The 22,755-nt window shown below is 40.6% G+C and overlaps 1 pseudogene across 2 annotated transcripts in view; it reads left to right on the plus strand.

Annotated features, from left to right (window-relative positions):
* The window catches only part of LOC149800216 (uncharacterized), a 31,538-nt pseudogene extending 9,498 nt beyond the window's left edge, over window positions 1-22,040 (plus strand). For both annotated transcript variants that reach the window (XR_016420946.1, XR_016420947.1), the window contains exon 2: window positions 20,650-22,040. The product of XR_016420946.1 is annotated as an uncharacterized LOC149800216, transcript variant X1 (transcript). The remainder of the gene's footprint in view (window positions 1-20,649) is intronic.
* The last annotated feature ends 715 nt before the right edge of the window (window positions 22,041-22,755 follow it).

The raw sequence follows: 22,755 nt of genomic DNA on the forward strand, positions 1-22,755 counted from the left end.
CTCCAGGAACTTCTCCAGTGGTGGGACCCTCCTCTTTCCGGTCACCACCCATGAAAAAGAAAAGCCGCCAGAAAAAGAAACAGAGAAAAAGTCCCCAGAAAAAGAAAAGCCCACAGAAAACTAGTCGCAAGAGAGGCACTTTGGCCAGGACGCAACCTTACACTCGCAAACCACGACCTGCAACGGCGGTGACCGCGCGTCCGTTAGCCTCAGGTTCATCCACTTCTCCGTTGATGACACCAAGAACTGAGAAGTACTTCAAGACGTTGATCACACCAAGAATTTCTCCGTTGATGACCCCAAGAACTTCCCCAGTGGCAGGGCCCTCCAATTTAGCGGCAGCTTCCGCTGCTCACAAAGTACCTTCTCCCAAAATCAAAGTCCAAGAGAGATCGGGCGTGTTACAAAGTTTACTGGATTTGTCCAAGCAAGAACTGGCTCGATTTAGTCCGTTGCGTACCCATGCACGACGTGTCATGCCTGTCCTCAAGTTGATACGACGTAAAGACAATCAGTGGCGACGCGTTCCAGTATAATAAAGGCCTGCGACCAAGCAGGGGTATCAGTGAACTTCCAAAAGATGTCACCTCAAAGAAGTGCACACCGTCACTATCGTTAAAAAAGAAAGAGACAAAGGAAGACTCGTTATCCGACAAAACGCTTAGCCAAGTATTGACGATACCCTAAGAAAAGACAGTCGTTCAAAGAAAAAGAGGCGTAACAAAGATAGGATTCCTTGGCGATTTTGGAAAAAACGTTGTCACCTTTATCACAAAGCGATAGTCCCCCCAAAAAAGATAAAAGGGCGTGTGCTAAGTCATCGACGTTAGTGTATGTTTGGCAAAACCAAACGCACTGTCGACAAAGGTTACTTACCTAACTGGACTACCGAATTGTTTCTTGTCACTGGACGGGTGCATGGCCGTCATCCTGCCGTCTATAAATTAAAAGACATGAACGGAGAAGTGCTCAAAGGAACGTTTTATTTGCCCGAGTTACAACGTGTCACCAAAAAAGAAGACGTGTACTACATCGAAAGCATTCTCGAACGCAGAACCCGTAAAGTGGGTAAACGACGTGTCAAAGAAGTTAAAGTACGCTGGAAAGGATATCCACCCAGTTTTGATTCGTGGATCGACGCTTCGCAAGTCATCGACTATAAAAAGAAGTGACCATCATGCCCTTTCACACAGACGCAGATACTGCGACCACTCCTTCACCCAGTTCTTCTCTGCAAGATTTACAGAAACAACCCTTGTGGGTGTGGTGTGGAGAACGTGTGCCTAACACGCAAATTGTCTTTTTCTGCCAAATCTTTGTGGTGTATTGTGTCATCGGTGCAGCCATTGCCAATTTGAGTTTGCGACAAGGAGAAAACCAATTGTGGACCATTTTATTGAGCAGTTGCATCGGTTACCTGCTTCCCAATCCCTCCCTAAAATTCTCTTCCAACGGGAACAACGGGAACCTTGTGTCCAGTGCCAGTGTCAGTCACCACTCCAACAACAACAACCCCTTTTTGGGCGGAGACACTCCTCTGACTTCCAGAAACCCCTCGGACAGCCACAGAACTCTGGAATTATTAATAATAACAACCAATGTTACTTAACCTTACCCAGTGACAGTTCCATGGAGGTGTTTCCCAAGAACACGTTGTGCTGTTACACGGCCAAATTACCTCAGGTCATTCAATTAGATCACCAAGCCCATTGGGAAGTGGTTTTGGTAGAAATCATTCACCCGACCCAAGTCCTCAATGCCCTTCCGAATCAAAATTACTTTACGGTCAAAGTTCATGACGAACAATTGCAACAGTACTTGGATACCCACGCAAAATATGATAAGAAAACCCCTGGCACAAAAAAATCAAAAGTCGACCACTATCACTTGTTCATTCCCCCAGGCTATTATTTTAGTGGACAACATTTGGTGAGCGCCATTGCCTCCAGGTTTAATGTCGTGTTTCTTAAAGTTTTGGAGAGTATAAAAAAGTGTCACCCTGGAGTACCACAAAGTAGCTCGTCGCTTCCTGGTGAAATTTCCTGAGACGGATAAAATCATGTCTATTTTATTTTGTCCTGAATTGTTTGCCATGTTGGGCGGAGACAGGGAGCTGAGAAAGAAAGTAGAACAACAAAAAGACGAATTACCAGTCATTTACGACAATGATTCTTTTGCCAAGTTTTTTCGTGCCCCGGTAGAACTGAACGAAGGACTGAATTTGATCTTTGTGTACTCCGATGTGGTGGAGTATAACGTAGTGGGACACACCTCTGTACCGGTTCTCTCACGAGTTTTAAGTCATGTATCCAGTGTACCTAGGGGTTGCTCGACAGCGAGGACACGGTTTAGGAGATATATTAAAATCGGCCTTTGGTTCGGAGGCTCCGGTGTTGAAACCGATGGTGACACGCAGATTGCACGCCTTGAAAGATGCCGCACTGACGCAAGGCAAAGAATTTCTCCAAAATGTCATCATCGACAAACAAAATCCCAAAGAAGCCTTCATGAGGGCAGGCAAAAATGTCTTGTTGCAAACAGGCAAAGACCTTTTGGGTCGACGAGAAACTCCTATAAATGCCTGAACCCTACTGAGTCAGGCATTCCCGCTTCCCTGAAGCCACAGCAAGGACACGGTAGAAAAAGACGACCCACTAAAACACCCTTTCACCAGACTTCACACGTCTAAAGCTAGAAAGACAAAGAAAAGAAAAACCGTTCGAGACTTAGACGTTTTTGATTATTAAAGTATTGAGAAAGAGAAAAATGAGGCACCGAGAGTCTGCGTCTGTTCCAAGTCGGAACTGAATCTGTTTGCCATGCCATGATGACCATGCAAGAATTCCAGTGGGTGGAATTTCACCCCGTCTCCTCTTTGACGGATTCCGCTCCCATCGAGTTTGAAATCAAACGTCAGCCCGAAGATTACATCGATCTGAATAGCAGTTACCTGTATTTGAAAGTCAAAGTGATCAAAATGGACAACACCAATCCAGGAGGCGATGCTAGAGTAGTTCCTGTCAACAATTTCATGCATTCCTTGTTTAGTTAAATGGACTTGTACTTGAATAACAAACTGGTCAGCAGCAGCGTGGTTACTTACCCTTATCGTGCCTACCTGGAAAATCCCTTGACGTACGGAAAGGAAACCAAGACCACTCATCTGGATGCTTGCGTGGTATGGAAACCTGACACGGCAGGTTTAGCCACGTTTAACGACACGGCCCTGACAGAGAAGACAATCCTCACAATGAGGAGTTTAACGACCGTCGTAAGAAACTTCTGCAAGGGCGAAGTTTAGAACTGATGGATCGTTTGCATTTGGACATGTGGTTACAAGGAAAGTATTTGCTAAACGGGGTGGATGTCCGCCTGAGACTGAATCATAGCAGTGCCGTTTTCCATTTGATGGCCCATACAAATGAATACAAAACTATCATTCAAGAAGCCCGACTTTACGTGCGTCGTGTGGAAGTGTTACCTAAAGTGGGAAACGACATCAGTCACATGTTGAGCAGAACGACCGCCAAGTATCCAATACGATGCGTAGAAGTGAAACGTTCACCATTCCCGTTGGACAACGATCTATGATCGAAGATCATCTGTTCCAAGGACAGTTACCCAAACGTTTAATCGTTGGTATCGTAAGCAATGCAACTTTCAACGGAGTCCACGATCAAAATCCTTTCCACTTTCAACACTTTGGCGTGTCCAAGATTGAAGTCAGTCGCGATGGCAAGACCTTGTGTACCCGACCCTTTTAGCCTAACTTTGGTGCGGCGAGGAATTATTTGAGATCATACTTGTCCCTGTACGAAGCCACCGGACAGTTAGGAACCAACACCAGTCACGGTATTTCGTACGACGATTATGCAGGAGGTTATGCTTTGTGGGCTTTTGATTTCACTCCAGACCAAGGCAGCGACGAGGGACATTTCCACCCTATAAAATCCGGTCAGATTCGTGTGGAACTTCAGTTTGCAAACCGAGACCCTGATGTAACGGTGAACGTCATCCTGTATGCAGAATTTGATAATACGATAGAAATCAACAGTCTGAGAGAAGTCATTCTAGACTATTAGAAGCTATGGAAGACTGTTATCCCTCTTTGCCTAGTAGAGAAACTTTGGACTTGGAATGTGAGGAGACTGTGGAAGAAGAAGAATCCCAAGACGAAGAAGTTATCATGATGAAGTCATGTTGGCCAAAACAAGAAGCCCATTTAGTTTCCTGTTTTGCTACAGTCCTGGCAGATAAAATAAAAGAATTGATCAAGGAAGAGTGCTATAGATGTCACAACGATCATCGCAGTCAAATTCAACACGACAAATATCTGATGTTGAGTCAAGAAGAAAAATTGAAAGAATATCTGGGCAAAGCTTGGGGTCTTATCGAGATCGAATTCGTGTTGAATGAGTGGTATAAAGGCTTGGATAAACATTCTTCTCCTCCATTAACGTCTCTGGAGTGCCGTCTCATCGAATCTCTCTTTGACCAAAGTAAGAAGTCGGAGCTAAACGCCTTTTACTTATCAGACATTTTCAAGCAAATAGTCAGGATTGAACTGATCACTTATTTTTACCCGTGAAGAAGAAAAACACACAAAACATGGATACCTGGGAACTTTATTATCTTTTGAACCACAGTTCGTACACTGCTTCTTGGAATCCTATCGTATGTGCTAAAGATGAACTCCGTCATCGCAAATCTCAAGACCATCAAGCTTATGTGATCAATACGGACGACAGTCATCTCCCAGGAACCCACTGGGTAGCCGTTTACTTTCCTCGAGAAGGATGTGTGGAATATTTCGATTCCTGTGGATTGCCTCCTTTGGAAGACGATATCATTGTGATAAGAAATGCTCAGACCACACGATTCAATAATGTGAAATTACAAAGCACAGATTCCTTGGTGTGTGGACAATATTGTGTGTATTTTCTGCATCATCGCAGTCTGGATTATTCTTTAGAACATATAGTGACTCATTTTGATCCTCGATCTTCTTCTAGAAACGATGTGAAAGTAGATCGATGGTTTTGTGAGCATTATGCTTATCTTTTGTCTCAAGCTAGGAAACGTAGTGTCCATCAATGGCCTAATGACTTCCAACAGTGGAAATCACAATTACATTCACAACGTTGTCAGCCCTCTCCAAAATAATGTGTGAGTTGAAAAAATGTTTGATGTTAAATTGTTTGGTTAATTGTTAGTGTTAAGTGATTTTGAATAAAAATGTTGTATTTGGTTTGTTTTGCTAAAGGAATCCTGATTCATGCTCTTTGATTTCTCTCTATCCCTCCCATAACACTATTTGAACGGTCCGACTCGAAAACCGTGTCGGGATGTTTTCCTTCACGTCCGCGCTTTGACTATAAAACCGGGTTTGTTTCCAGTCTAACCATCCATTGTCGACTCATCCTCCTACGAAGATGTGCTCCAGACTAGCTAAGCTAAACGAAGCCTATGTGAATTTGTATAGGGTCTGACACAGTCTGATACCGAAGCCGGAAGAGATGGAGACTGTTAGAATGTTAAAAGTCACTGAAGACCTGATAGAAGAGCTCTTCAGAGTAGAAATTAACAGGGAGAAAGAAGAATGGACAGAGAAGTACAGACTTCAGAAACAGCGGAGAGAGCAGCAACAGCAACAACAGCAGCAGCAGCAGCAACCTGAACCTGACAGAGGCTTTGTCGACTGTCGTATCGATACCAAAGAGTTCTTCTTCTCTTTCCGAAGAAGCAGACCTTATCCTGCGAGAAAGCCTGTCGTCAGAGGAGGTCGCAATCTTAGAACCTAAAAGATGGCCATAGCTTCAAGTTCACACACAAAAAACCAGCCCTTTTCAGGGCTACCCCAACCTCTAGAAAAGAAGTAATTATAAATTTGCCAATGTGTAAATGTAGAGTAGTGTAAATATAAACACTCACTCTTTTCTGGTGTGATTGTATATGTTTATGTGTGTGATTGTAAGCGCTCACATACGTTTGTGTGGATAGTGGATTATGATAATGTTTTTGACGTGGGTGGATAGTAGATATTGAGTTTGATTTGACTGCTTTGCGTATGTGGATAGTATATTAATGAAAATTTTTAATTAGTAATGGGTAATAAAAAAGTGAGTGAGTGTTTCTTTTAGGTCCGCGCGTTTTAGACTATAATGTAGGTAATAAAAGTTTTGTGTAAGGATGAGGCTCCTTTTCCTTCCCCCAGGAGTAATTAAAAATCACGCAGTGCGTGAATAAACAAGTGGTACATGTTCAAAAGAACGAAAACAACTATAATCCAACTAACCAACCAACCAAGTTTTGTGTCTTAAAGGGATGTTTTCCTTCACGTCCGCTCTTTTCGTATAAACATGAAACTAATCGTCAGTCGGGCTACCCATCATTGACTCGTTAACAACAAGAGAATGAATACAAGGATTGTAAAACTTCTAGAACTCCAGATGCACCTGTAATATGCCATGCGTATAGTGAATGAACTGGCAGCGGAGGTCATTGTTGAAGAAGGGAGAATAAAAGAGGAAGAGGAGCTAAAAAGGAAAAAAGAAGAGGAGGAAAAGAAGATAGGAGAGAGGATGGCCTACAATATTCCAGAGACAGAGGATTGGGGTTCTGAAGCCAATTATCCTCCCTCTGCGCTCCCAGTCAAAAGAGTAAACTGGTAGAAAGATTGGAGGTTTAGATGTGTCTGCGGTGCCAGGCCGGGGTGGTGTAACCAGGTAACCAGGTGCCCTGGAGTTCAAAACAAACAGCCCTTTTCAGGGCTAGCCAAAAAACTTGAAAAGAGATAGTAATCCATTTGCCAATGTGTGTGTATGTGAAGTAGTGTATTTATAAACACTCACTCTTTTCCTGTTAAGATTGTATGTGTTTATGTATATGATTGTTTGTTTGTAAGCGCTCACGTAGGTTTGTGTGAATAGTAGATTATTGGGTTTTGTAATCAATCACGTACGTTTGTGTGGATAGTAGATTATGAATATGTTTTTGCTGCTTGGCGTGTGTGGATAGTATAGTTTGGGTTTGATTTGGCTGCTTTGCGTGTGTGGATAGTAGATTATGGTTATGTTATTTGTCTAGTCATTACTGTGTGAATAGTAGATAATATGAGAAGAAAAAAGTAGAGGATGTTTCCTTCACGTCCGCGCGTTTTAAGTGATGATCTAGGTAATATAAGTTTTTGGTCTTAAATGTTTTCTTTCACGTCCGCGCTTTTTATATAAGAACCCAAAAAGTTCGTCATTCACACCATTCTACGGAACAAGCGGTGCAAGATGGAAGTGTCAGCGCTGTTTAATGATTTAAGAAATGTTTACTTTTGGATGATGGATGGAGAATTATGCTATTGAAAGGGGTAAAAAAGGAAAAATTTTTATTTTTATTTTTATCTATACCTTCTTCCTACCTTACTCTTTAACCATCTTATAGTCTCTTGGCATGAAAATTAACACCTCTACCACCACATTCCAACCCAGGTGACAGCCATCAATCAACAAATAACTAGAATTACCGACAGGACACTAAATCAGATCATATAAGATGGACTTGAACACAGACCATCAGGATCGTTCTCACTAAAACAGATCAGGAACAATACTACCCCAAATTATCAATGTATAAGGTGATCTAAACTCCAAAGACTATCAGATCCCGCAGCACAAGGCTGCAATTTAATAAACTCTCTGCTTAAGGAAGTATAACCCCAAATTAACCCCTATAAGGTGGTCTAAAACCCAAGGACCATCAGATCCAGCAGCACAAATACCCATGACCATCAGGGCCCGCTACACAAGGTGGCAACATCAAAACACATGGCTGTCAACCTGGGTATCTATCCTTAACCTACTCTAAAAACAGCACAGAGTTATCCTCCAAATTATGCAGGACGACACTTTTAGAAACCATACCCTGGAACTTTGAAACGCCAAAAATGTGTCCTAAACCGCCTCCCGATCCATAAGCCTCTTCCTCCTCTACCACGACCGGACATCAAAACATCACACGTGCAGTGCATGCCCCTATAGCAATATACACGAGTGTGCGTTGGGTCCAATCCCACTCGTCTCAATCAACAAAGCAATGCAACCTAAACAATGAGTGCGTGCTGGGTCCAATCCCACTCACCTCGGCCATACATCCAGATCGCTAGGAACTAAATAGTACCTCGATCTGACGGCCTAATTAACAATTGTTCCATGAACACATAAAAGCCTGGGGGATGTGGCTTTCATTCCTTCCCCCAGGAGTAATTAAATAGCACGCTGTGCGTGCATTAAACAGTGATACATGCTCCATTGAAGCGAAAATCACTTTAATCCAAGTAAGTAAGTTAGATTGAAAGGATAGAAAGAGAATGGAAGTTAAGAAAAAGTCTTGACTATGTGAATGAACTAAAATTAGCCAGGAAGATGATATAGGAGATGATAGAGGAAGAAGTTAAGAGATTGAGAGGATTGATTCAACTAGAGTATGTCAGAGTGGGGACAATAAAAGAGTCTATGGACAAGGTAAAAGCAGTGAGATGCTATTTGGAAGAGCTAGAGAAATGGTCAGAGTGGAAGTTTGTGAAAAGGGACAGTGAACAACTAAAGAAAGTGGAGAAACAGATGAAAAAGGTAATAGATGAAGTAGTGCAGAAAATCAAGGACAGGTGGGCAAAAGATAGGAAAGGACAAGAGAATAGAAAGAAAAAGGAAGAATATGAGAGACTGAACTTAACTGGATGAAAATCCAGAACAAGTTCCGAGCCATGGGTCACCCGGACTGGATAGCGGAAAATGAAAAGAGGAAGAACAAAGGAATTTTGGGAAAGATAAGGGGATGGTGGAAAAAATGGAGGAAATAGAAGCAGAAGAAGAAGAAGAAGAAGAAGAAACCCGAAGGCCCTTTTAAGGGCCCCTTCAGTGCCTCGAAAAGACATTACCTTTCATGCCTACCTTTTTTTAAAAAATGTCTGTTGTCGTGTGTGTGTGTGTGTTATATCCCTATCCCCTGTTCCATTTCCCTTGACGCTATACAGACCCACCCTGTTCAATTTCCTTTGATGCTATACAGGCCCACCATATTAAATTTCCCTTGACGCTATACAGGCCCACCATGTTAAATTTCTCTTGACGCTATACAGACCCACGAGCTATTCCCATGTTAAATTCCCCTTGACGCCAAAGAGCCGGGACAGTTTTCCCCATGTTAAATTTACATAGACGCCAAAGGGCCGGGACCTTATTTTAACATTAAAGTTCCCTTGACGCTGAATCGCCCCTATATACTACTAAAATGGCGGTGTTGCCTCATTCGATACCCTATGGCTCCCGGACACTCGTTGTCGCCTCTAACCTCCATGAAATGTTATTCCCCACGCGGCAGATAGATGTTTGGTTTATCTTTTGTTGTGGGGTTGCTAGAGGTGTAAACACGTGACGCAAGTGAGTCAGTCTTGGGGGTTAGAGTCTCGTACAGCTGTCGGTGTCCCAACAGGGTATCGAATAAGTTCAAGCAGCACTTCCGTACTACTCTAGTCTGCAGTGATTGACTCTAGTCTGCAGTGACTGTGGAAACGAAAATACCGCACAGAGAGAGAGAGAGAGAGAGAGAGAGAGAGAGAGAGAGAGAGAGAGAGAGAGAGGGAGAGAGAATATATGTCTAGCAATCCATGTACCAACCCGGCGTACATATTTTAAAAAAAATAATCTTACTGTCTGTAAATCTGCAACTGTGTGGTTGCTTTTTTATGTTTGGATTTGCCTTTAATTTGTTACATTTCCGACAGCACAGGCTCAGAATCGTAAACACTGAACAACCTGTTACGAGTCTATGCTCTCAAAATAAGTAACGGAAAAATGTGAAGACAACAGGATTTGTAAACAAAAATAAACATATTATTTCAATAGACTATTAGACTACAAAGTAACAACTATTAGAAAAGAAAACTTAAAGCATTACGAATTAAATCCAAATTGTAATCCAAGAATTAAAACACAAGTTATATAAATGAAAGTTCTTAGCGAATCACATTTCAAATCCCAATCAAAGTCCAAAATGGAAGGCGATGGCGTCTGTAATAGTCAGCATTGTACTGATTTGTCAACAGTCTCTTGTTGAATCACAGAAAATATTATTGCTGGTTTTTGAATTCCGCATACATTCCGGCAAATGTCTTTGTTCCAGAATTATCAGAGCACTTTAATATTTCCAGGGGAAAAAATCACTTGAATTCAATAATTTGAAGAAGAAAACAAATTCAGCCCACACTGGTTACAGCATTAAACAACTTAACGTGTCAGATGTTAATGCACGACTGAAATAATTCTTATCATTACATCTGGTATAAGACTAACTAAAATGCAAAACAGATTCCCGGATGGGGGCCAAGAGTTCATCCTTCTGGAAAAAATAGACGTTTGTTACATGATAATTATCACGTAGTCCAGGTTTGACCTTGACTCAACTTAATGATTCTTAAAACAAGTATACGTCTTACATAACTCGTAAATAAATGCAATAATTCAATGTGATTCATACAGCAGCTAATTGCACAATTAATTGCGATCTTATATGATATTATTAACTCTAAATAACGTTACAGTAGGTAAATAACTCAAATACGTAGGTGAGATAAACTCTAATAAAGGTAACTTCTACATATGCACGTAATTCTAGTAATACATTCCTACATACTACATATAAACTTACAACTCTTTTTGTAATGTTCAACAAATTCGAGCGAAGAATTTTTGCCTTTAAGAAGCTTTTCAAGTCTGAATTCCCCCTCTACCTTTTACGAGTGCCGTGCATTCGAAGTACGCCTATTAGAATTCACCCCATAACTTACTAGACCTCTGCGTTGGTCAAAATCCTGGTGAGTTCTGAAGTGATTGTAAAATGACCTGTGGAATAAGGGTCTGCTCGGACAGGTGCCCCGCCTATATCTTCCTAACTCAGCTCTTTGAACTGTTGTCTGCCTAGTTCCTCAAGCACATGTCAAATTTCTTTCTCTAGCGGCTAGGCCGAGGCTTGGGTGTGAATAAATAACCTCTTACGGTTCTACCAGTACTTCGTCTTTTTGAAGATAACCGCCACTTTGTTCCCTCCAGTGTCAATTCAAGCCGCAATCTTGCGCAACGAAGGTCAGTCGCCAATGTATCCACCCCAAGTAAGTTGTGTACATGAGGGTTGTCTTCAAAACGTGATACCTGGTCATTATCTGGCGCTGGAAGTTGCAAATTTAGGAACACGTGTTTTGGTGCAGTAAAACCGTGCTGGATAATTATTTGCCAGTAAACTACCCCACAATACTAGTGAGTGGGTGTGCATCTGTGGTATATGCAAAACACGACAGCGTTGATGCGGTTCCCGACAACATAAATGATAACAAACGTGATTGTGTGTCCAGTTAAGGGGATAACACCGGCATCCCCAAAGTCAGTCATCTAATACAACTTTACCAACAGGAGCACTTGCTTCACGCCAAACTGCATCGTTGGAGTTGTTTTTACGAAATAAGGTCACCGTGTGTTTAACTCCAAATATCATTTTGCGAACATCTCTGCAAAACCCAAATTTATGACTCAGGGAAATAGCACAGGAAAATTATAACAATGCTCCACGAAGTTGTGATCGACGATGTGCATATCCAAGGTTTAAATTATAGTTAGAAAATGCTAAATTTTCTATATCTGCATCAGCATTGACTGTATTGTTTCAAGGCCGTCTTATTATATTTTCTTTATGGTCTGCGTGATCAGCTACATCCTTGACAATCATCATGGTTGGACAAGCGATTCTTATATAATCATTGTTTTATCTGGCGAGCCCGAGAAGTGTCCTGACAACGTCATGTTTGTCAAGAATTTATTCCATTCCTTTACATCGACTGGCTGCATTGTTGAACAACGCCAGGGTGCCATTGTTAACAAATCCACTTGGACATATGCATCATAATTGGCACAGTTCTCGTGCACCAGTTTTCCCTCCACTGCCAAAATGCCATATATGGAAGGAAAAACCAGGCGTGTCTAGCATCTGCAATTCCAATTTAACTGATTGGGGTCTCTGACTGGGTATGAGTAATATTGAAAATCTCTCTTGCTTCGTTTCACTAACACTAAATGATTGATCCAATATCTTTTTGGACAGGGTCATTGCAAAATTATAGAACATTGATTTTCTTTAATACCATGCTAAGCCACTACACATGGCCAGATCTGCAATCATATCAGGCAATCGCTGTTGAGCGGCTTCGTTAATTAATGTACTCACTGTAGACTGCATTGGTTCGGTCGATGGCAATGTAACTGGAATCGTCTTTGGCTTGTGTTAATAATCGCCGTACTCGATCTGGTTGTTTTAGTCGGTTCACAGCGGCACTTTTGACACCAACAACGACCCGCATGGCCACTTGCTTAACGATGGTGCAGTACGCGAGGTCAGAACTCTGCGCTCCTTGGTGCATCTACAAATAATCCACGAATAACGTCACCGTGCCCATTTCAGAAATAGGTAAAGTACACAGGCTTCCTCGCGTTACCTACGCGAATGGGTTTTACATGTCCATGTACGACTGTCATTGCTGTGAGGATCGATGGGGTCATATCCGGGCACGCAGGGGTTGTTGGATTGTCGTATCTGTGTGTAAACGCACCCCCCCCCCGCAATCTTTAACAAGGGTGTGTGTTGAATGGCGGATTGTACTTTTTTTCAAGGTGTCCGCTTTATTCGGTTCTCATTATCTAAAAGTTGATCGCCCTCGGTGTTATTACCCCGATAGAGTAAACCTACTGGTAGAATAAACAGAGTTTTGAGCAGATATATAAAACAGAATGACTCGATACCCCGTACACAGACAATCAACATTTAATCAAGTACAAAAAGAATGGTGATAACACAATACATCAGGAAGATAAACTTCTTTCTGGAATAAATATCTTCACCGAATTTCAAAACACAAATATATTTATAAAAATAGCCGATCTGTTTTACTGACAGAATTAGTTCATCATACGATCAAGTGAACAACCGAAGTCGATGGCTTGTACAATTGCATAACCTGCTTATTTCTGGTTCACTCCAATTCCACTGTAGCTGTTCTCTGTCATTTCGCCTTTCCTTTTCCTTCCTTTCTACTGTTTCGCCTCCCTTTAGCCCTCAAACTTTGTGTGGGGAGTTCGATATGTAAGCATGCGGATACGCATATACTTGGATACATCAGTGCGTACATACATCTGAGGATACGTCTGGGAATACGTCTGAAGACCTATTTTCTCCATTGAAAACAAACAGAGAACAGCCTAAATTCCCTGTCGGTTATCCTACTGGGGATAGAACATTACTCCCCTGTCGTTATCACATCTTACTATCGCCACTGAAAAGATACCAAAAGCTAGTTAATAGCGCCGAGCATGGCAGACCAAAAGAAAATTAATTTCATAAGATTAATGTACTTCCTAATGGCTAATTCATCACTTCGCATTAACATACGAGACTTAGAAGTTCCGCTTTCGTCTCGATTTCACAAATGAATGAATTAAATTCACTACCTGGTTTTACGTTATGTTCAGTGAATACACATATTCAAGTCTTTAGCATACATTAAATTACCTAAGATCGGCGAATTCACACGGCTTCTCGTAACTCATATTAACTAAAGTAATACATGAAATTCTTAGAACCTGATTCTTATAAAAACAAGACGCCTATTCCAAACAATTCGACAGCCTTATATAAAGAAGATTATTGTACGAAATCCTTTATATCTATAAACTTAACACAGCTATATTCATATCAAGAGAATTGATCAACGAATTTAAACAAACAAATCCATGCAAAATATTATCAAAAAATTCAAACAAAACATTATATTGGTATCAACGAATCTCGTGAATTTGACGCAAATAACTTGTGTGCTTTCAAGCACTGTTCGTGTATGCCGCCAAAATTGTGTTCTTCGACCTTCCTGACATCCGGTCATTTGGCAAAATGCTTTACGATAAAATGCCTTCCAAATTGAATCTCGGTGTCCCCTGTATCTGTGCTCTTGCAGCAAAGCTTAGAGTAATTAGATTTTTCGATGGGGGAATAGTTATAGCTAGGAAATTCATGTGGAAAAAACGCTCTTTATTTAGCGTAAACAATCAGGATGAAATATATTTACCGCATTTTATGTAGGCGCCATACGTGGGGTCAACTTGACCTAGATCTTGGAATAACTGTTTCTAGACTTTTCCAAGTTTGACAGTTTCACTATGAAATCAAAGTTAACCGTTTCCCTAATAGCCCGTCTCGCGGTTAAGTAAACGAATGCTTAATTTAAAAATATCTACCACTACCGACCAAACATTTGGAATCACTGCCATATAGCAATTTAACAAGCGCCTGTCCCCATAAATCTAATTAATTGTTCTATGGCCCAAACTAATATTTTTTTCGTAGATCGTCAGAACTTTCCCCCATCACATTTGCTTATCATGTAAATTTCACCACGAAGCAACCGCCCGATAAACAGCTGCTAGTCGATGTCCGTGATCAGATCCAGATTGATTTTGGTCTTGAACAACAGGGCATCCCAGCCCATACCCGGTATCGAAAAGTAATGGGCGGGGTCATGCTTGAACATGTTTTTGGAGGTGTCATGAAATGCATCAAACTCGTCCGCGAGCAACAACACGTAAGTGTGCAGATACAGACCGCGAATGTCGCCAAGGCTTTTGCACTCAAATACAGACCAAAATTTCTTTCTATGTTCGTTGCGAAAATACCTGCGCGCCACAACGAATAGTAAAATGCTTCCATCGGTGGCAGCTGAATTTCGGCAACTTTGTTCCAGTTGTTCATGTACTCGTACGGATACATGCCTTTGATAGTGATCAGGTCGTATTGGTGTTATAATATTCATGAGTGAATCTAAGTTCTCCGCCGTCAGATTGCTCTTAACTTCTCCGGGGACGAATTCTTAAACCGGATCGAATCGATGAACTGCAACTCTCCTGGCCCAAACATTATGTAGTTTTCCATATTGTTGCGGATCACGCTAATCGGCGAGTCGGATGGAGGGATACTGCTTTCAGGATCAATTGGCTAAATTATCAACTCGCCTTCTGAATCACCACGGGGATGCTTTTGTGGATAATTTCACAGATGAAAATTACAGGTGTTGTGTGCGACACCTATATCCACGTCAGTGAAGCGACAATGATCAAGAACTTTGAAACATTGACTTTTACCCTAATCGCCGAACAGCTTTTGTCTTTGTCAGTGGACTGGCTTTGTTCTGTGTCAGTGAAAGCTTTTTCAAACATCCAGCAGTAATGGGTGTAGCAAACACATGGATGTTATCACCAGTCATAACCATGCTGCTGGGGAATCAACCTGTTATCGAATATATTTCGCTATGACTTTGATTGATATGAAGAATACCTCCATCGTGTCTGGAGCGTTCACACTCTGAGCACAATGAACGACTGGTGGCTCTATTTGCCATCACATCTTACCACAACATAACAAAACCCGCATGGAATTTATTCTGCTATTTGTACTTTCTAGTCGGTATCATGTACATTTGTATCTTTCTTAGCAGAGCTGATTTACACTACAACATTCAGACACTCAAAATACTCGTAGATGTTATACGGGACTTTCATCTTTCGCTACTCTGCAGTAAATTTGACTGTTTTTACGAGGCTCTGGTTAATGATTGTGCGCTGTGGTTTCTCATTGATACTGCCGCATTACAATTCTAACTGGTGAGCAGGTATTGAGTGTTAAAAACATGCATGCAGCGTCTGCACTGATATTTTTGCGCGGGTACTTTCTGTATCGGTTAAGCAGCGGACCAAGATTTTTTTAATTTATATGTAATATCATACCGGTTCAGAGTCTTTCATTTTACTCAGCAATAACCAATCAGTTTGGGTTGTACCTTTCTGTCGGTGGGGAGATAGTATTAGCGGATTAAAACGTTTGTCCTAAGCAAATAGATTAACAGCGTTGCATGGGTTAAGTGATTCAGCTTTCTTTAGTGTAGCTTTGGTCACTTGCACGGGACACTCAATATCACCAACGTTACGTTTATCCGGGTGCTGCCTATATTTTTGAAGCCTTGCTTGATTTGCACTGACCGGATATAGCGCCGGCAAGATTGTTCACTCAAAACAACGATTATCAACATTCTTCACGTTGATCACTGACCTTGGCTAGACTCATGTTGGTGTTGCTATCTAACTTGATCCACGAACGGATGATACGGCGAATGATTGACCTAGACTTCGAATGTCTATCCCGATCCTGCATTGGTTTATTTCTGCAGCTTTTCGTGAATCCACGGAGCAGTAGTTTTAAATCCATCCTTGTCACGATCAGATGTTTCAGCAGTTGTCGAGCGTCGTAGGATAGTGTGTAGGTGGGTGGTATAATAGAAACATAATTTTCCAACTCACCACTACGTTTCTGAAATTTAGTCTCGGGCACCTGCGATTGTTGTGATTTTGCACGAACATACTCAGCTGCTTCAGTAGCGATAGATGAGGCGAGACGTTTTTGTTCTTAGCACGAAGACGGTTTTGTTTATACGAGTTCATGTTTTCTCGAGCCTTTGGGTACTCGAATAGCGTGCTTGTGCACAAATTGTCTTAGTTGTGTTACCGGTGGAAGTTGTTGTTGTTGTTGTTGTGGGGTTTAACGCCATTTTTCAGCACGATAGGCCATACATGGCGGCCAGTATTAATGGTGGAGGAAGAACCCGGAAAACCCCGGAAAGAACTACCGATCCACGAGAAGCTACTGGCAAGCTTTCTCACATGCCCACATTGGCTGAATCTTAGACTCGAACCGCCGCAGACAGAGGTGAGATGGCAGTGATCCGTAACGAAGAGCGCTTTAGACCACTCGGCCACTCGGGGCCCCACCGGTGGAAGTGGTGGTGACGGTAATATTTGTAGACTCAACGCAAAGGTTTTATTTCAATAATTCTAGCATGTCTTTTTTGCTCCTACTACTTGGCATGCCGTGCGAGTTGTCTTAGTTGTGATATTGTAGGCATGCTGTAGGCATGCTGATACTAAGAGAAGAACGAAGCGTTTCTAATTGTGAAATTTGATCGATGGCTTGTTTTATTTTTGATATTTTGTCAATATCAGAAACTCTGATCGCTTCAATTCTGTGGATTGTTTCATTCATTTCTTTTGTTGTTGTGGTATCTATTGGTGTTTGTGCTTATATCTGGGCAGATACAGGCATTTGTGGTTTTGATTTTTCCCTACGCAATATATAGTACTCCCAAACAGATCCACAAGGCTGGCAAAGTTGTTTGCGTGATTTGACTCCAATACCACAATTCAGGCAGGGTTTTCCCCTTGGCCTTCATGTAATATTTTCGTGTATGTTATCTAGTACTCCTAATGGCATGATTGTCAGAAGGTTAGTATTTTCCAAGGCAGGTTCTTTACTTCGTTGCCTCCCAACACAACAAAGTTCCTGCGTTCCAATGCCATGGAGTTTCCTATTTACATACTTATGAGCGTTTATCTAGTTGACAAAAACACTGCTACATGTTGCTGTTGGCAGCGCTCGCACTCGTACTTTCTATAGCGAGCACAAAGCTGTAAATCAGTCTTTCACAGATAATTCACCATGCCTATCTCAGAGTAACCACATTGAAAGTCTTCTGCGGTGTTGAGTAAAACATTTTTCAGAAAGGGGTCCGCCTCAGCAAGCGCAAAGAAGTCATCATCGAGTACAATAACAGCATTCATTTTGTCCTGCGACCGTCGCAAGTATTCATGTAATGTTAAACCACGCATCGGGAATTTCATCCACTTTATCCTTGAAGAGAGCGTCTAACACTTTCGTCATATATTTGCGCTGCCTCTTTTTTGCGGTGCCGTAACGTGCAATATAAAATAAACTGAGTTGGGATGTCATTCTTATACGTAGCACCTATTTAATGAGCCAGCTCTAACATATATTCATTATAGCTGGAGGAGGTATCACTTGAATTATCCAAAAATTACGACTAGGTGTGTTAATTATTAATATCCCTATTCTGTTGTAACTCTGTACTTCATTCTAAATTTTATTTATTTTTCTTTGCTCATAAATCTGCCCCATCCCTAATTTATTCCGTTCCATTTTTAGGACCACTCACAGATTCACCAAGTTATCAAAATACTCTGAATTTGTTTCAGTTTGCTACATCTCTGACCTTTCAATCTTTGGGCAGGATTACACCATTGCTAGCGACACCAATAAACTCAATTCCCTGATTATTGTTCAACATTTTCTATATAAGCCTATAGATAGAGAGAGGCTACATAACACACTGTCAAGAAAATCAATATACAGCAAGCTGCACTAATACATTACTATAGCGGGCTTGACAGTATGTATTTGTTGATCACCATCATAGATTTACCTGCCGGTCTGAGCAATATCATCACTCTCTGCACGCTTGTCATTACACAACCACTTTCAGAGTGGTACCGAATTCTGTTTGACCTTATGTAATACTCTATGAAGATAAGGGCACCCGTTCTCGACTCTAACTCAAAGACTGTCACACCCGAGTCGCCTATGTTTTTACACCTCTAGCAACCCACCGAGAAAACAGTAACCAAATATATATGAGTCGCGTTGACATGGGGACTAGAGTGGAGAACGGATATCCGGGGACCCATAGGATATTGAATGATGCAAAAACGACAGTTTATTACTACTAAAATTCAAGACAATGGTTAACTCATTAACCCCTGGCGCCGCGTGTGTGTGAGGAGATGGTATCCTACTTACAACCTCTGGATCGTCAGGGTCATTTAAGATACACCAAAATGGATGGTATTACAGAAAATTAAACATGTGTAACTCTACAAAGATAGCAAAATGATCAGGACTTTCTATTCGCATCACAATACAGAGGAGAAACATATTTTTGAGACCCCAATATTTACACTAAATATTCGCCTTTTGTCGGAATCGGATTTTATGTACGAATTTTAGACTTTTTGGCATTGGTTCTAAGAGAGACTGATCGCGGAACTGCACATAGACAGGCGAACCTTTGAAAAAAGAACTTTAAGTTGGGGATTTCAAGTAAAAAAGTTGCCAGGACACAAAAATGATGGGTCCAACAAGCCCAAAAAAACTCCAACTTTTACCTTTCTTCACAAGCGCGAGCGAAATAACCAACGAAAGACGACGTTTCAAACACAAATAGGCACCAGGCCAAACTAAATTTTTTTGGACCCAGATTTTTGTCCATGTATTCATAAGCAGCCCCATAATGTGTTTCCTACTCGTATTTTAGGTGAAAATGACAAACCTCTCCAGGGTTTAATGAGTGAACAATCCCAATACATCACAGTGTAGAAATCTTGGTTTTCATGTCTTGACTATGCCAATTATTGTAAGTTAGATCTAATAATCACTACGCTGTTTGTTTTAAAGCCAAGGATAAAATATAATACTAATGTTATCTTACGCCAAGACAAACTCATGAAAACGTAATATCGTGACGAAATAACTTCTAAAATTTCGCTTCGATCCCAACTAAAACGAAAGAGCCTCCAAGATTTTTTAATTGGGAGCAATACCTTGCTGAAGGTTTATGTCAAATGTAAGCCTGAAATCATAAAACTGAGAATTACCAAGGTACACATGAGCTTCGCAAAATCTCACCTTTAGGAACCTTTTAATTTATACACGTATTAGTGTAAGAACCGAATTATATTATGCGTATCGTGTGTAAACAGTAACAATAGAGCAAGCTGTATCATCGGATGAAGTGTAAACAATAACAATAGAGCAAACTATATCATCACGTGAAGTGTAAACAATAACAATAGAGCAAACTATATCATCACATGAAGTGTAAACAGTAACAATAGAGCAAACTATATCATCACATGAAGTGTAAACAATAACAATAGAGCAAACTATATCATCACATGAAGTGTAAACAGTAACAATAGAGCAAACTATATCATCACATGAAGTGTAAACAGTAACAATAGAGCAAACTATATCATCACATGAAGTGTAAACAATAACAATATAGCAAACTATAGCATTACATGTAGTGTAAACAGTAACAATAGAGCAAACTATATCATCACCTACAGTTTAAATCTTGGCCCCTAAATAATAGGCAAATGTTACCAGCAAAAGAGCTTTATTGTTTTTGTATATGGCGATTGGCTCAAGTATAACATTTTATCAAATGCAGAAATTATATAATTTGGAGGTTGACACATATTGTCATCTTCTAGGTAGAAAGTATGGTAGTAAGTCATATATACACATACATATGACAGAATATACATAATTACATAATTGTTAATTATTTTTGTTTGAAGGCAAAATGTATGTTGCTTTTTTCTGATCACCTCATCAAATTTCTTACAATAATTTCATGCGGGAATTTGCGGGTTCAAACCCCGACCGAGTTATACTAGGGACTTATAAAAATGGTTGAATTTTTGGGTTTAAATTGAAATGCTGCAATCAGTCCATCGACAGGTGGTATCCTTATAACTGTAACCCCGTCCCTTCATTTATTCGTTTCAATAAATATGATTTACTAAATATTTCTTAATCATTTGAATAGCGTTTCCTTAATCTTTTCAGGCATACAATTTGTAATCAAACGTATCATTTCAGATGTTCTCCAAATTTGAACCATACCGTATCAAGACGGTTGAACCAATTCCCTTGACAACAAGAGAAAATCGTCAGAAATACTTGGAAGAGGTTGCATTCAATCCCAACTGTCTAAAGGCTAATCAAGTCACCATAGATTTCATTACTGACTCCGGCACAAATGCCCTCAGTTGCAAACAATGGTCGGCAATGTTGCAGGCTGATGAAAGCTATGCCGGAGCAGATAGTTTTTACACACTCGAGACGACGGTTAAAAAGATAACAGGATTTCCTTTCATTGTACCAGTCCACCAGGGCAGAGCTGCAGAGAAGATATTGTTTAAAGTTTTAATGCCAGGGGCAGAGGTTGCATATAGCAATGGTTTCTTCGATACAACTCGCGATCATATACTGCAAAATAAAGTAAAGGCCATAAATATTGACACTGAAGATGAGTCACATGATTTTAAGGGCAACATTAATTGCAGAAAACTTGAAGAAATGCTATCGAAAAATGACCAAAACGTTGGTGTAGTAGTAATGACGATTACAAACGGAGAAAAGGGCGGGTGTCCTGTGAGCATTGCTAACATAAAAGAGGCAGCAGCGATATGCCGTAAACATAATGTCCCCTTCTATGCCGATGCTTGCCGTTTTGCAGAAAATACATGGTTTATAAAGACTAGAGAAAATGGATTCGGGGATAAAACACCGACACAAATAGCTTTGGAAATGTTTAATGAGTTTGATGGTTGCATAATATCAGCAAAGAAGGATGGACTCTGCAACATAGGAGGGGTCTTCGCTACCAGACAAAGAGAGGTTTTCGAAACGTTTTCACAGGAATGCATCCTAGCAGAAGGTCACATCACATATGGAGGACTAGCTGGAAGGGACCTGGAGGCAATTGCGGTTGGGTTGACTGAGGTTTTGGATGAGCATTACCTACAGCATCGCATAGAAATGGTGCAAGAATTCGGACGAATGCTAGAATTCAATGGTGCCACCATCCTAGAGCCAGGCGGTCATGCAATCTTTGTTGACGCAGAAAAGGCGCTTCCTCACCTATCTCGCAACCAGCATCCGGCTTGGGCACTAACTTGTGCTTTGTATGTGGAAGGTGGAATTCGAGCGTATGAATACGGGAACATAAAGTTCGGTTACAAAGATGAGAATGGAAAAGAGGTGTATCTCCATCGTGAGCTGGTTCGACTGGCCATACCACGTCGTGTCTATACCATGTCACATCTGAAGTACGTAGCAGAAGTATTTGGAAAGATTATGCAGAACGCATCAAAAGTTAGAGGATTGACCATCGTCAAGTCTCCACCTTTTCTGGGCTTATTTGCAATTGAAATGAAGGAGATCTAGGTTGATATGGACCAAGTCGAAATAAAAATAATAAAGCTAAATAGTTGGTAGATATTCTGTTATGATCCTAGCACAATATAGAGATGCATGATATGCGGAAGGTAAACATTTGCAGTAGGTTGATACACACATAATTACACACACACACACACACACACACACACATACATATATATATATATATATATATATATATATATATATATATATATATATATATATATATATATATATATATATATATATATCACGGTTCCATTCCTACCAGTATATTTGTCTGGATAGGTAATGTGTGTATCTTGGAGGAAAAACACTTTACTCTGCTTGATATTGTATGTTGTAACCGAACCTACCTCGTTGTCTGTCACAAGCGCGTTACGATATTATAAATAATACCGCAGATCTGTTACAGTGTTATACATAATACTGCAGATCTGTTACAGTGTTATACATAATACTGCAGATCTGTTACAGTGTTATACATAATACTGCAGATCTGTTACAGTGTTATACATAATACTGCAGAAGATGTGCATTACAATTTAACCAGTCCAGAGTCACGAGTCAATAATGCTGACATTTTAAATACATAGAATAACTCATGGTTGAATAGACAACAATGTTATTAAATATAAAAATTAATTCAAATAATTTCCTGAAAATGAATCTTCCATTTCAAATATTAATAATAACTTAGACGTCACGCTTCAGTTCGATACAACTGAAAAGAGTCCGATAGTTGCTTCATTTCAATAG

Source organism: Sinohyriopsis cumingii, chromosome 5 (assembly GCF_028554795.1).
Source record: "Sinohyriopsis cumingii isolate HCF-2022 chromosome 5, ASM2855479v2, whole genome shotgun sequence".
NCBI lineage: Eukaryota > Metazoa > Mollusca > Bivalvia > Unionida > Unionidae > Sinohyriopsis > Sinohyriopsis cumingii.